We start from the raw sequence: 14,123 nt of genomic DNA, 5'->3' as shown, positions 1-14,123 counted from the left end.
ATATGGTTTTAGGTAGAACAATTTGTCTTTTTCTAAAATATAGAACAAATTTGATTATGCCTTGTAACTTTTTTATATACTTGACTTTCATTGAATGTGAGAAATGAAATCATATTTTGGCAGTGAAATACACTGTAATGCACTTTTATGTTTAAATTATGATTTTTTTAACAGCTTTCTCATCTAGAAAATATTATTACATAAAACCTAGGATTGATTTGTTTTTATGTAGAGTTTCCTGAATTATTTAAAGTCACTGGAAAGTTGTTAGTTTTTTTGGTTTGGTTTGGTTTGGTTTTATCTAGCATACACATTTGGTTACAAAATTCCTTCAATTAAGGACATGATTAACAGCTTCAATAAAAAAAACTATTCTTCAGTATAAATCAGCGATATGGAAAAAATCACCACATTCTGGTAGATCATTTATTCCCTCATTCACCAATGAAGAATCTACAGTCTCAAACATTCTGATCAATTCAATTTAAAAAGATTTAGTGATTGGTTATCCATTGTTCTGTTTGTTAGATATATTTAGATGGATTATTGTTGAGCAGTATTTCCAGGTATGTCTATATTTCTTTCCTCTGTTTTTCTCTCATTATTCCTTGATGTACCTCTATGGAACACTATGATTAGGCTCTTATGCTCTGTTTCAATCTACTTTATAAAGTTTTTTTAAATTTTTGCATGAGGTTCCCATCCTTCAGCCTTTTACTCATCAGGGAAACAGAAAACTATGGCAAGCAATCCCTTTAGCCCAGCAAGTATAGGGAGAAATCCAAATTTAATACTCAATATGATGAAAAACATAGACATTTTTATGTATATGGCTATGTTTGGTTTGCAGACTAGAGTGAGAACATGAGAACAGAATCTCTGTAGACTTCAAGGTCAGTGAAGAAGGAGGGGGAAGAGGTGCTGCAGGTATTGGAGCAGAGATTCCCCTGCAGCTGATGGTGCAGCCCATAGTGAGGCTCTGCCTCTGCAGCCATAGAGGCTGCATTGAAGCATAGATCCACCTGCAGCCTGGGGAGGACCCAGTGCTGGAGCAAGTGGATCCCGAAGGATGCTGTCACCCCATGGGAAGCCCATGCTAGAAAAAGTTCCTGACAAGACCTAGGAACCTGTGCACTAAGAGGAGCTCACACAAGAACACTTTTTCTGGCAGGGCTTGTGACTCTGTGGGGGATTCATGATGGAGCAGTTTGTTCCTGAAGGACTGCACTCTATGAAAGGGAAATCAGAAGCTGAGCAGGCTCCTGTCAGTACCTGTGGCCCCATGGAGAGAAGAGCTCACGCTGGATCCAGTTGTTGGCAGGACTTGAGACTCTTAAAGGAAGTCCATGCTGGAGCAGTCTGTTCTTGAAGGATTGCTCTTTATGGAAGAGAACCATGCTGAAGCAGTTTGTGAAGAACTGAAGTTTATTGGAAGAACTCATGTTGAAGAAGTTTGTGTAGGACTGCCTCCTGTGGGAGCAATCCCACACTGGAGCAGAGGCAGAGTGTGGAGAGTCCTCCCTTGAGGAGGAAGAAGTGGTAGAACAACATTTGATGAACTGACTACAACTCTGATTCCCCATCTCCCTGTGTTGCTGGAGGGAAAGAGTGAAAACTGAAAAGTGAAATTGAGCCTGGGTAGAAGGGAGAGGTAGGTGGAAAGCTGTTTTATAATTTAGTTTTTATTTCTCATAACACTGCTCTGGTTGGTGAGAAGTCAAATTATCTTCTCCAAGCCAAGACTGCTTTACCTGCGATAGTGAGTGATCTCTCCTTGTCCTTAGGACCTCATCTCAGCTCATGGACCTTGCATCATATTTTCTCTTGCCTTTTCAGTTGAGAAGGTGAATGATAGAGCAGCTTGATGAGCATCTGGCATCTAGCCATTTTCATACTCACCACAATGACCTTTTAAAAATCAGATACTCAGATCTTTTTGGGTATTAATAATACCCAGCTGACCTTCATAGCTTTCCCATTTCTGGCTAGCCAGACTACGACAGCTTAATTTGAGTACCACATCAATGTATACTAAAGGAGTTATACTATCATAAAAAGAGTTACACAGTGGTGACTGTTACAGGAAAATTCTGAAGTTCCAGTATGTCTTAAATCTAAGCAAAGTAAGAGGGGAAAAAAAAAAAAAAAAGGAGAATAAAAGAGAGAAGAGGTAAAAGGTATTCTGTTTTCCAAAACATATTATCTGGTTTACTTATTACTGGATATTAGGTTTAAGGAAATTAGCATACCCAGGATTTTAATTTTAAGGTTTTACTTAGACAATTATAGTTCACAGTTTTGTGTGTGAGCATCTCTTTTAGTCCTTTGTCTGATTTAGGGAGGATTCGAGACTGTTATCATAGAAGATCTAAAGCTGGAAAAGACCCATACGGATCATCAAGTCCAACTCCCTGCTTCTTGTAGAACTACCTAAAGCTAAATCATATAATTAGGATCATTGTGTAAACACTTGAACTTGATGACTTCTCTGGAGATCCTGTTCCAGTGACCAACCACTCAGTGAAGAACCTTTTCCTAATGCCCAGACTGAAATTCCCTTGATGCAGCTTCATTCAATTTCCTTGTGTCCTATTGCTGGTCACCAATGAGAGATCAACACCTCCCCTTCTGCTTCACCCCTTGAGATTCATCTTGGGATTCATAGACAAAATTATTGAGTTAATATCATAATTCTGCAAGCAAATAAGTGATTTCAGGAACATTTGAATCCAAGTTGAGAATCATGACACCAAATTTCACGGTGAATTCTACCTAAGAACCCCAGTAACCTACTAAAAAATGTATAATAGAAGAAAATGTTATTCATCAATGGAACGCGACAGGTGAAAAGACACATTAAATTAAGGTGCCAGAGGCACAAAGAATGTAGTAGAAAGAGATTATTATTGGAAAGGGAACATGAAAACAAAAACACAAGGGAAAAGAAATTGTAGTGTATTTACAGGAGACAGAAAACTTTACAAAAATATCATTATGCAGAACATTAGATTTGCCACATATTTCTTGCTCTAGTCATAAACAGAAAAGAGGAAAAAGATAAAAAGAAAATAACAAAGAGTACTAATGAAAAAGGTTCGGAGGAAATATACATTAAACATTTACTATCAAAAGTGGGGAGAAATATATGTAATCATTTACTTTGAAAATTACTGTCCTGTGAGGAACAGGGAGTTTAACTCAATGATCCTTATGAGTCCCTTCCAATTTGAGATCTCCTGTGGTTCTATGACACTTTTACACGATTATACTACTATAAGTATTCTTACTGTTCTTTTCTAAAATGCCACTTCTAATGTCTCTTAATAATATTGGAAATAAAAAAGAAACAAGTAAGAAAAACTTATCTATTAATGCTATACAGAACACCAGAATAAAAGGTGTGAGAGTTCATTTTACAGGGATAGCTTGTCTAGCTAGAAATAAAAAATCAACTTTTTTATTTTAAAAGAAGTAGCATAAGAGATAGCATAGAGGTGATATGCTTACATTTGTGACAAACCTGAAAGTTACTGGAGAAAAAGACCCCTCTGAATTCTGCAAACAAACACTTACTTGGTATGGAAAAGAATCAAGCACTAAGGAATGGAAGGGGAATAACAAGCAAGAATTTTATTGTTCAGAATAGCTACTGTAGTGGTTTACAAAATAATGATCTGGAAGGAGAAAGTAAGCAGCCTTGTTATTGAAAATCAATGATTATTGCACAAAGGAAAAAATCAATAGAAAAAACACCAGCAAGGTTAAAAATTGGGATAGAAAAGAAGTGGTATGTTCCTTTGGATGTGCATGTACAGGTGTATGGAGACAGAAAACAGCACAAAATCAAAACTAACCAGACAAAAGAAAAATCCAACAATCTCCCCAAATCTCTATAAAAATCAGTCAAAATCACTTTTCATCTTGGAAACAGTCAGCTAAGATACTCAGTGACACTGTGAAACCAGAAAATGGATTCATACAATGGTACAGATATAAAGAAAAGATAATTCAAGCAATATTGGTTAAGATTTCACTGGTTTTGATTTTCCTTTGTGTAAAATGGAATCTTGAATTCCCAGTATCTACTTAGACTGAGCAGATGAAACATTATTTTAAAAGATCTTTTGACTTTGGACTTTCTGAGAGGCCCACTTGCTCTCCCCATCTCTGTTTTTCATTGCATCATTAACTTCCCTAATGAATTCTATTCCTCAGAAAAAGGAAAGTTTTTCCAGACCTTCAAGGCTTGAAGGAATGAAGAAAATAAAGTACCATAGAGATGACCAAGGAGACATCAAAAATTTGTGTATTTACTGAAGCTGTTTCAGGCTGTTAAGTTCCTTTGAAGGCAGATCACATGGTATGATTTGAGTCTTTGTTTTGGGGAAATATAATACTAAGAGATTAAAGTAATCGAAGTCAGCATCACTTGGGCAACTGGCAATATCAAATTACTCAAATCTGCTAAAAAATGATGGGATAAAGTGGGTCCAAGGATTTTGGATCCACAACACATACTGCTCTAGAACTCCTTTAAGAATGCTGTGTTGACAAATGAGGTAAATTGAAAAACGTAAGATGACTTCAGCAGATTTTCTTTCTCCCAGTGTCACGTGCTTTCACTCCCTGTAAAAATGACAGGACAAATGCTCTATATCAAGAAAAAAACTTTTCCTATGATAATAAGGAAAAGATTTTTTTCCCTGAACATATTCCTGTCTTTGAAATATTGGAAAGGTGTCACATAGAAGCTTCCATGGTGGATTCTACTTACTTTCCTTTCCATTTATTCTTTTTGTTTTGCTTCTCACTAACAGGGCTCACTGGTTAATTGAGATACTCTACTGGCATGTTTTTGCTCTGAAATAGTATAAGCACAACGTGAATTATAACCTAATGAGTCTCACTTTGAAAATATTGGAAGAAGAAGTCTGAATTAACCATAGACAAGAACTACCCTTCACCATGGTTGATTAGGATATTACTATGATTTACAAGGTTTGGCAGTAGGATTTACATGCCAAGCTGCCATTAAAATCTAATGATGTGAGATGTCAGAAGTCAGCACATTAGTCTTACTACTACTATAATTTCAATAAGCATTTTTTTCTAAGTTATTTAAAAAATAAATTTTAAAGAAAAAAAAGAGTTGACTAATCTTTTCTGTAGTTTTTATTTACCACTGGATAAAGTTTGATTACCTTTTGGCTTTGATAAGGTTTCATGGAGTACAGATGAAACTAAAAATCAATCTATAAAGTACTTCTGAGTTTCTATTCCTGGAGATTCAAATTTGTATGTTAATATCAATTCTCCACTCATTTATTTGAGGATTTTCTACATTTCTTGAATTATTATGCTTTGGTTCCTGCTACAGTCTCTGGAAGGCAGTCAAATTTACTGAGTAAGTAGAAGCACATCCATTAAAGAGAAATGTGAGAATGAGCAATGCATTTTTTTACCTGTTTTGTATATACATGAAGGACTTTGGAGGGGAAGAGAAATCAAGACAGAAAAAAAGATTCAGATTGTTTGGTTAACAAACAAACCAAAAATCCCTATATTGACATTGTGAATGGATTCCACAGATCAAATGTTTGTGTTTCTTCTTTCTGAACAAAAATGGATACATTTCTTTCTGCTTAGAGACAAAGCCAGCTGACAAAGCTGAAAACATTTTTAAAGAGTAAAACTCAAAATTCAGTCACCTCAACGTGACTCAGAGAGCATCACCAGCACAGAAACAAAAGCTGATTGTGACATATCTCCTTCACTTGCCCTGAAGGATTTTTGTGCCTGGAATAAATATTTATTTGTTTAAAAACACCCCCATAGCTATTAAAAGTCAAGGCACTCCTCTGAAAAGAAGTCTCAAGTATGTATGTTCAATGAAAATTTTGAGCCACCTAGTGAACTACAGCATGTAGCTAGTTTCAAGCATTTGCTAGTATTTGTTTGTATTTGGCTCACAGCAAATAACAGAAAGGCAGAAAGACAAAAAGATTTCTGAAAAGGTCATGACATCTGAAACAAGATCAGTGTTAGGCTCTGTCCTGAAAAAAATGTTATTTAAAGATCACCAGGGATCTGTGAAGCTTCCAAGGAAATTTCAGGTTTTGGTAAATGTGAACTCAATAACTGAACACTGAAAATAAAGCTGTAGGATGTGAAAGAGGTTCAAAAATTCCAAAATTGTAGCTAAAATATGGTTCAAAAGCAGACTGTACTGAATTTTTGAATGAAAAAAGTAACCTCATAGACATATGTAAGATGAATTAAATGCAGGAATTGTGCTCCTGAATTTAAACAGTGCAATGTCATCAATAGTCAATATCACTATTAACAATTTTACAGTACTTTATAAACTCGGTCTCAAATTGTGTATGCCCTTTATGCCATAATCAGTAATCAACATCAAAATATTTAACCGTAACACAATTGGTACAACTAAAATATGAGAGCAGAGTTGAGTACAGACTGTTCTTATCTTTTCAACAAGCTCAATAAGTCAGCTCTAATGAAGTTGACACTTAGATTGACAAGGTAAACATTACAAATAATACTGCTTTTCAGTTATGTGTGTGTGACATCTCTTGTTAAGCCTTAAATATTACAAAGCATTTCATTGATTATGTTACTTGAGATTTTTTTCTGAAGAATTGCTTTCTCATCTTTTATAGATTCTAACAGTCATTTGCTGCCACGGAGCAAGCAGCCTTTCCCCTGATAATTATTTACAGTTATTTTCTATATCGCCTATACTACATATACTACATTTTGAAATCAAGAGTTCCTGCAAACAGTTAGTTGCCATTCTTTTTCAATACTTTAATACATTTTCTACCATCATCCTTTTGTATTTGTTCTATTTAACCTAAGAATCATACATATTCTTAGTATTCTAACTTTATTATCACATTGAATAATTTATAAATTTACACGATTTTGTGGTTTTTTCCCTTTTATTTGTTTTCTAACTTGTGGGGTTTGGGGTTTTGATTGTTTTTTTCTTTGGTAAGGATTTGAAACACTCTCTTTTAGGAGCAGCAAACCTTCCTGATTACATATGTTGAAGAATCCTAAAGTAAGCAGTGATTATGTCTGAGGAGATTGGAGCCCCCTCTACCCCCAATCCCTTAAAAGAATCATATCTGTAAAATAAATAATTGGATTAAAGAACTTACTTCATATATATAATACCCCTGCATTTCTCTACATTACTATATGTACTATGCCTCAGCATTACATGTCGTGGTGTTCTGCTTGCTATTCCACACTGCTCATAAAAACCAGATAAACACACAATTGTAACATGACACTGTCTCTGAACACAAGACATTGTCAGATTTGGCTCTGTTTTTCACTGCATTACAAAATATGTTACTCTTGTTTTCTCAAATTAAAATTAGCTGTGTAACAGGATGGCCTATACAACAGGTATTATTGAAAAAAGCTCAATAAATAAGCTCCCAACTTTTACTAGATGATCAGCTAAAATATAAAATATATTCCTCCAAGCTGTTATTTTTTGGAAATGTACAGAACATGAAAAGATATTTTGTACTGAAAACTATAGAATCAGTGCTTTCTGAAAACTGACTTCTCACAGAGCTGTAGCCTAGTACCTGTTATCCTGATGCTCACAGAGAATCTTCCTATTCATTATTAAATGCCTTTCTATCCCTAGCACTGTGTTGACTTCCAAATGTCTGTCTTTAAATGATGGTATATTTTGTTTATAACTTGACTATCCTGAAAAAGAAAACAAAACATTAAAGATTAAATTTTTATTTTGTTTGTAGTATTTCCCAGATATAAAAAATAATGTTGGAATATTTAGGAAGTTTTGCCTGGAATTTTCTGATATCTTATGTTTATGTTATTCTACGTAATACTTCATATGGTATTTATTCACATAAAAAATAACATATTATAATAAAGTGTATTTTCATAAACAGATCAGGGGAGTTTTTGCAACCATATTTTGAGAAACATGTTCTTCACTTTTGATACAACAGGTTTACATAAATAGATATATTAGAGGCAGGATTAATTTGGACAGAACAGTTCATAGCATGAGAGATGCACCTTTTAAAAAGAACCAAGGATTAGTTAATAAACTCTTGTTTTACTGATTACCAGATTTCACTGTGCCACATGACCCAGGATCTATAAATTTGGCCAGGCTTTGTAGTGAAGCATAATCTCAGTAGTCATCATGTAGTGCAGTTGAATAGGTGAAGTTTTGCATCAGCCTGTACTCGTCTTACTTTGTGATCCATAAATGGCTGCCATTTTCTTGGTTCCCAAACCATAAAGTGACTTACAGTAAAAATATTTATTATTTGTTAATGTGTAAATAGCTTTTTAACTATTTCATGTGAGAAATACATTTGCTACATCTGGTGTGAATTAGAAGGGGTATGGTGACTAGGTTAAGAGAGGTTCTCCTCCCCCTCTACTCTGCCCTCGTGAGACTACATCTAGAATATTGTGGCCAGTTCTGGGCCCCTCAGTTCAAGGACAGGGAGCTGCTGGAGAGAGTTCAGCACAGGGCCATCAAGATGATCAAGGGACTGAAGCATCTCCCTTATGATGAAAGGCTGAAGGACTCTTCACCTTGGAGAAGAGGAGACTGAAGGGTGATCTCATTAATGTTTACAAACATGTAAAGAGCGAGTGTTAGGAGGATGGAGCCAGACTCTTCTCAGTCTTGTCCCATGATAGGACAAGGGGCAATGGGTACAAGTTGGAACACAAGAGGTTCCAAAGAAACACAAGAAAAGATTTCTTCCCTGTGAGGGTGAGGGAGCACTGGAACAGGATGCCCAGATGGGTTGTGGAGTTTCCTTCTCTGGAGACATTCCAGACCCACCTGGAGGAGTTCCTGTGTGACCCACTCTAGGTGGTCCTGGTCTGGCAATGGGGTTGGACTAGATGATCTTTCAAGGCCTCTTCCAACCCCCTGAGATTCTGTAATTCCATAATTAAACAGTGTCCAACCACTGTCCATGAGAGAGGTCAAACTCCATAATTATGCATCCATCAATGCATGTCTGAGGAGTACCTGAAATAGATTGGAGAGACAAACTAAACCAGTCAAGTTTAAGTGAGAAATAAAGAATACATTTTCAATGCAAGAGGCTATTAGTGATTAGAACAAACTAGTAGACAGACAAATGCATTCTTAAATAACCATTAATCAGGAAAATATTGTCATTAATATTTTATTGCAGGACCCAGTACAGAGGTAAAAGGATTATATCTATGTCTTGGTCACATCTAAAAGCAGAATTACAGTCCTTAATCTGTGTTACTAGCCAGGGTGATTTGATAGTTCATATCTTTCAAAGATTGTGCATCAGACAGTACAAAAATAGATTCATGGAATGAAAAAAAAATTAAAAAACAGAGTGAGCAATATAACTCCCCATGCATATCAGCAGGGCAAAACACCACAGCCAATCCCACCACTCCAGCCAGGGAACAGAGCAAGTGGAGGGGCAGTCAGAGGCAGCCTGAACACTAGTCATGTCCTCAGGGCTGGCCAAGGCCAGTCCAGGTCATGGGCCTGCTGCTGTCCTGATAGATCTGGTGAGAGGAAGAGGTCAAATGCAGCCCTGGAATCACCAGATAGAGCTGTGGGGATGGGTCAAAACCAGGCCAAGGATTTCAGCATGTGGCAGGAGCTGTAGTTCATAGGAAACTGAGGGTGGACCCTCTGCTTAAAAGCAATTGCCCTGGGGAAGGAGGAACAGAATCTCACTGAGGCCTCTTTTCTTCACAGCAGCTCTTAACCAGCTGGCTAAATGGTTCGTCCTGTGCCCAGAAGCCAAATCCTCCATGCAGAAGATGCCCAGGACCCAGATAGGACATACACCGTGGAACTGAATGTATTCCACCTCCTGCACAAAACTAGTGACAAATCTCTTCCATTTTGACAAGGTTTTTCCAAACAAGTTCTAAATGCCTGAGGAATGGCCTACACTGGTCATGCTGTGACCTGGATTAGAGTGACCTAAAACAAAAAGCTGAGAAAAATAGATGCTAAAATTAGGACACATAATTATCTTACCAAGTTAGATATAACAGCATGGGGTGATACTACATGAATCCTTTCAATAATTGACTTGGCCATCTGCTACTCACTTGCAAAACATTGAGCTTTGGCTTAGCACTCCTCAAAGCCTGCCAGTGGTAGCGAGCTACTTTCAACAATAAACAGGAATCCTGTGAGCCACTCCTCTATAAGGGCAGATCTACTTGGTAAAACAGCACCAGCACATGATTGCAATGAGCAGCTAAAAGTAAAAAGGACTGACTCTAGTACTGGTGTATAGAAATGTCTGGAGTTTTGTTGTCAACAAGAGGTACTTGTGTCTACATTTAAGCAAGTGAGACAACTCACATTGATCAATGGTCATAATTTTATTCATTCTTTGGAATATTATTTATGATATTGTTGTGGTTTAGGCATCACTGGGTGCCAGGTGCCCATCAAGTCATTCTATCACTCCCCTCCTAAACTGCACAGAAGAGAAAAAAACATAATGAAAGGTTTGAGAGTCAAGATAAGGCCATTCAGCAGGATCTCAACCAGCTTGAGAGTTGGACAGAGAGGAACCTCATGAGGCTCAACATGGACAAGTGCAGAGTCCTGCATCTGGGAAGGAACAATCCCATGCACCAATACAGGCTGGGGGTCGAACTGCTGAAGAGCAGCTCTGCAGAGAGAGACCTGGGAGTCCTGATTGATAATAAACTAAATATGAGCCAGCAATGTGCCCTAGTGTCCAAGAAGGCCAATGGCATCCTGGGATGCATCAAGAAGACTGTGGCCAGCAGGTCGAGGGAGGTTCTTCTCCCCCTCTCCTCTACCCTGATGAGGCCTCATCTGGAGTACTGTGTCCAGTTCTGGGCTCCTCAGCTCAAGAGGGACAGGGAACGTCTTTCATACGAGGAAAGGCTGCGGGAACTGGGGCTGTTTAGTCTGGAGGAGACTGAAGGGAGATCTTATTAACATTTATAAATATCTAAAGGGTGGGTGCCAGGAGATTGGGACATCCCTCTTTTCTATAGTAGATAGTAACAGGACAAGGGGCAATGGAATGAAGCTGGAATGCAAAAAGTTCCACTTAAACATAAGAAAAAACTATTTCACCATGAGAGTGAGTGAGCAGTGGCACAGGCTATCCAGGGAAGTTGTGGAGTCTCCTTCCTTGGAGGTCTTCAAGACCTGCCTGCACATATTCCTATGCGACATGATCTAGGTGAACCTGCTTCTGCAGGGGGGTTGGACTAGATGATCTCTAAAGGTCCCTTCCAACCCCTGCCATTCTATGATTCTATGATCATATGATCATTCATCAATTACTGTCATGGGCAAAACAGACTCAATTTGGGGAGAAATGTTTTGAATTATTAACAAATTATCAAAACAGAAATGAGAAATTAAATGAGAAATGAGAAATTAAATTTGACTCTTAAAACACCTCCTCTCACCTCTCCTTCTTCCCAGGACTCTCCCTCCTCCCTCCCAGTGGCTCAGGGTGATGGAGAATGGGGATTAAGATCAGTTTATCACATATAGAATTTACTGCTTCTTCTTCTCAGAGGGAGGACTCCTCCTACCTCCCACTGATACAATGTGAGATCCCTACCATGGGCAATATGAGATCCCTTCCATGGGAGATAATCCTTCACGAACTTCTATAAGATTTTAGCATTCACAAATCTAAACATCAAGAAATACAGGCAAGAATCTTTTTCAAACAGCTGAGCGGTAGACTTTTTATAGATCACAATGGCCAGAATGAGATGTAGTAAAATGTGCAGGTCTGTTGAAAGAATGCTTGTTCCTGCTATTGTAGATCCATTCTTTCCAACCCCTTCATCAAAGATGACATAGAAGTTATTGAAAATGAAAGTGTTGTTCCACACAGTATGCAAAAAACTCCAAAGAACTCCAGTTCTAAGCCCACCAAATAGATCTTATAGTCTCACATTTCTGTGCCACCAAACACAGATATCAGGAGCAGCATTGTTATGGCTATCTGAACTTTAGTCATATTACCTTTTCCAAACTTCATTATGTTTGATACATGTCTGCCAGTGAGTAGAACAGAACATGAACAGTCCCACAAAACAAGAGAAAAAAGTCAGGATTTGTTCTTGATCAAAATGTTCTACTGAGAGAGAACTACTGTTTGATCTTCTGGCTTGCCTGCCATCAATGGCATCTGAAGACTGGTAGATAAGAGGTCCTAATGCACTCAGGACATATGCCCAAAAAGGTAACTGTTCAGTGTCGCTGAGGCAGAAGGCAATGAGTGGCAGTGCCATCAGGCAGTTCAGCAGGAGGGCACCCAGGGTGATGGTGTTGCAAACCAGCCCCATCAGAAGCTGTTCCAGTAGCTGCCTCTGTAAGGCTGCAGCCTAGCTGCACAGTAGTGGTGCTGCTCCAGGCACTTCAGCTGAGACAAGCAGAGGGGCGCAGGCAGAGCCCAGGGCATGGCCATGCTGCCATCACTGCCCTGCTGCCATTTTGGCTGCCATTCCCCATGCTTCAGGCAGGACTAGGATCAAATTGTTGCTGCCACCACTTGGGGCCACATGTTGGGCACCAAAAAAAGGACTGTAGTGGTTTATGGAGCATGAGACCACTGTAATCACAGGGTTTTGGGTTCAAGCTCCATGTTGTGTACCAAAAAGACTCGTGGTTTAACCATGACTGGATGCCAGGTGCTCATCAAGTCGTTTCATCACTTCCCCTCCTAAACTGGACAGTAGAAAGAGAAATTTAACAAGAGGTTTGTGAGCCAAGATAAGGACAAGAAGATCACTCATCAATTACTATCATGGACAAACTAGATTCAATTTGGGGAGAAATGGGCTGATTTATTAACAAACAGTCAAAACAGAGAAGGGAAATGAGAAATGCAACTCTATTCTTAAAACATCTCCCCCTACCTCTCCTTCTTCCTGGGACTCTACATCCTCACCACCAGCAGCTCAAAAAAATAGAGAATAGGGATTCTATTCAGTTTATTACAGATGGACTTTTCCATTGCTGCTTCTCAGGGAGAGGACTCCTCAAATATATCATTCACAGAGGCATTTCCTCCATCACTGATTGGCTTGGCTTTGGTCAGTGGTGGGATTCATCTTATAATTGGCTGTCACTGGCCCTATCACATAAAGGAAAAGGTTCTATCATCTCGTTGTCTAAAGAAACCACTTCTGTAGCTCCCTGCTGCTGAAACCTGGCTACACAAACCTACTACAGGTATTTTTCAAATTGCTATTAATCTACTTAATGTTTCTGTGTAGTTAACTAATACGAATGAAGAAACCTAACTTTTACAGACTGTGTTGATCTGAAGACTGAATATCACAAAAGAATCTGCTATGTCATCTTGACAAGACATACATTTGGATGGAATTGCTTTACTGATGCACAGATCAGAGCTCTGACTTTTCAGAATGTATTAAAAAGGAATAAAACCCCAAGGCAATTATAATAATGCAACAGTAGTTCTCTGATGCTTTCAAAGTATAATTTTCCAGTCAGGAAAGAAAAAAAAAGAAGTAACATCCACAGAAAATATTGTTAGTACTTTTTAAGATGTTTTGAGTTATACAGAATAATGAGGATAAATTTTAAAATATTTTAAAATTTAAAAATAAAAATTATTTAATAGTAAGTCTACTAGCATTTCTCATACATTCTCCAGGATTCTAGTGCACATCATAATGTAGAATTTCAATATAAAGTTGAAGTTTGAAAACATACAAAACATTTTTTTTTTTTCCTTCGGGGCTGATTTCTTAATCTATTTTTTCTCCCCCCAGAAATGTTGCCTAAATATTCAGATTTCAAAAATATCTTCTCTTCACATCCTGTGCAAGACCACTTTGGAAATCATTACTGTTAGCATTCCAGCTCTCTGTCAACAACTGACTGTCATCAGTTTCTGATGAAACCATCTAGAGCAGATCCGCCTAGATCAGGTCACATAGGAACATGTACAGGTGGGTCTTGAAGACCTCCAAGGAAGGAGACTCCACACTCTCCCTGGACAGCCTGTTCCAGTGCTCTGTCACCCTCACAGTAAAATAGATTT

The 14,123-nt window shown here is 38.0% G+C and overlaps 1 pseudogene; it reads right to left on the bottom strand.

Moving 5' to 3' along the window:
• Positions 1–11,709: 11,709 nt before the first annotated feature.
• Positions 11,710–12,518, bottom strand: LOC133625378 (cholinephosphotransferase 1-like; annotated as a pseudogene).
• Positions 12,519–14,123: the final 1,605 nt, after the last annotated feature.

This window comes from Colius striatus, chromosome 4 (genome assembly GCF_028858725.1).
Source record: "Colius striatus isolate bColStr4 chromosome 4, bColStr4.1.hap1, whole genome shotgun sequence".
Taxonomy (NCBI): domain Eukaryota; kingdom Metazoa; phylum Chordata; class Aves; order Coliiformes; family Coliidae; genus Colius; species Colius striatus.
The sequence above is the reverse complement of the archived record's forward strand: the minus strand, read 5'-3'. Positions and strand labels throughout refer to the sequence as shown.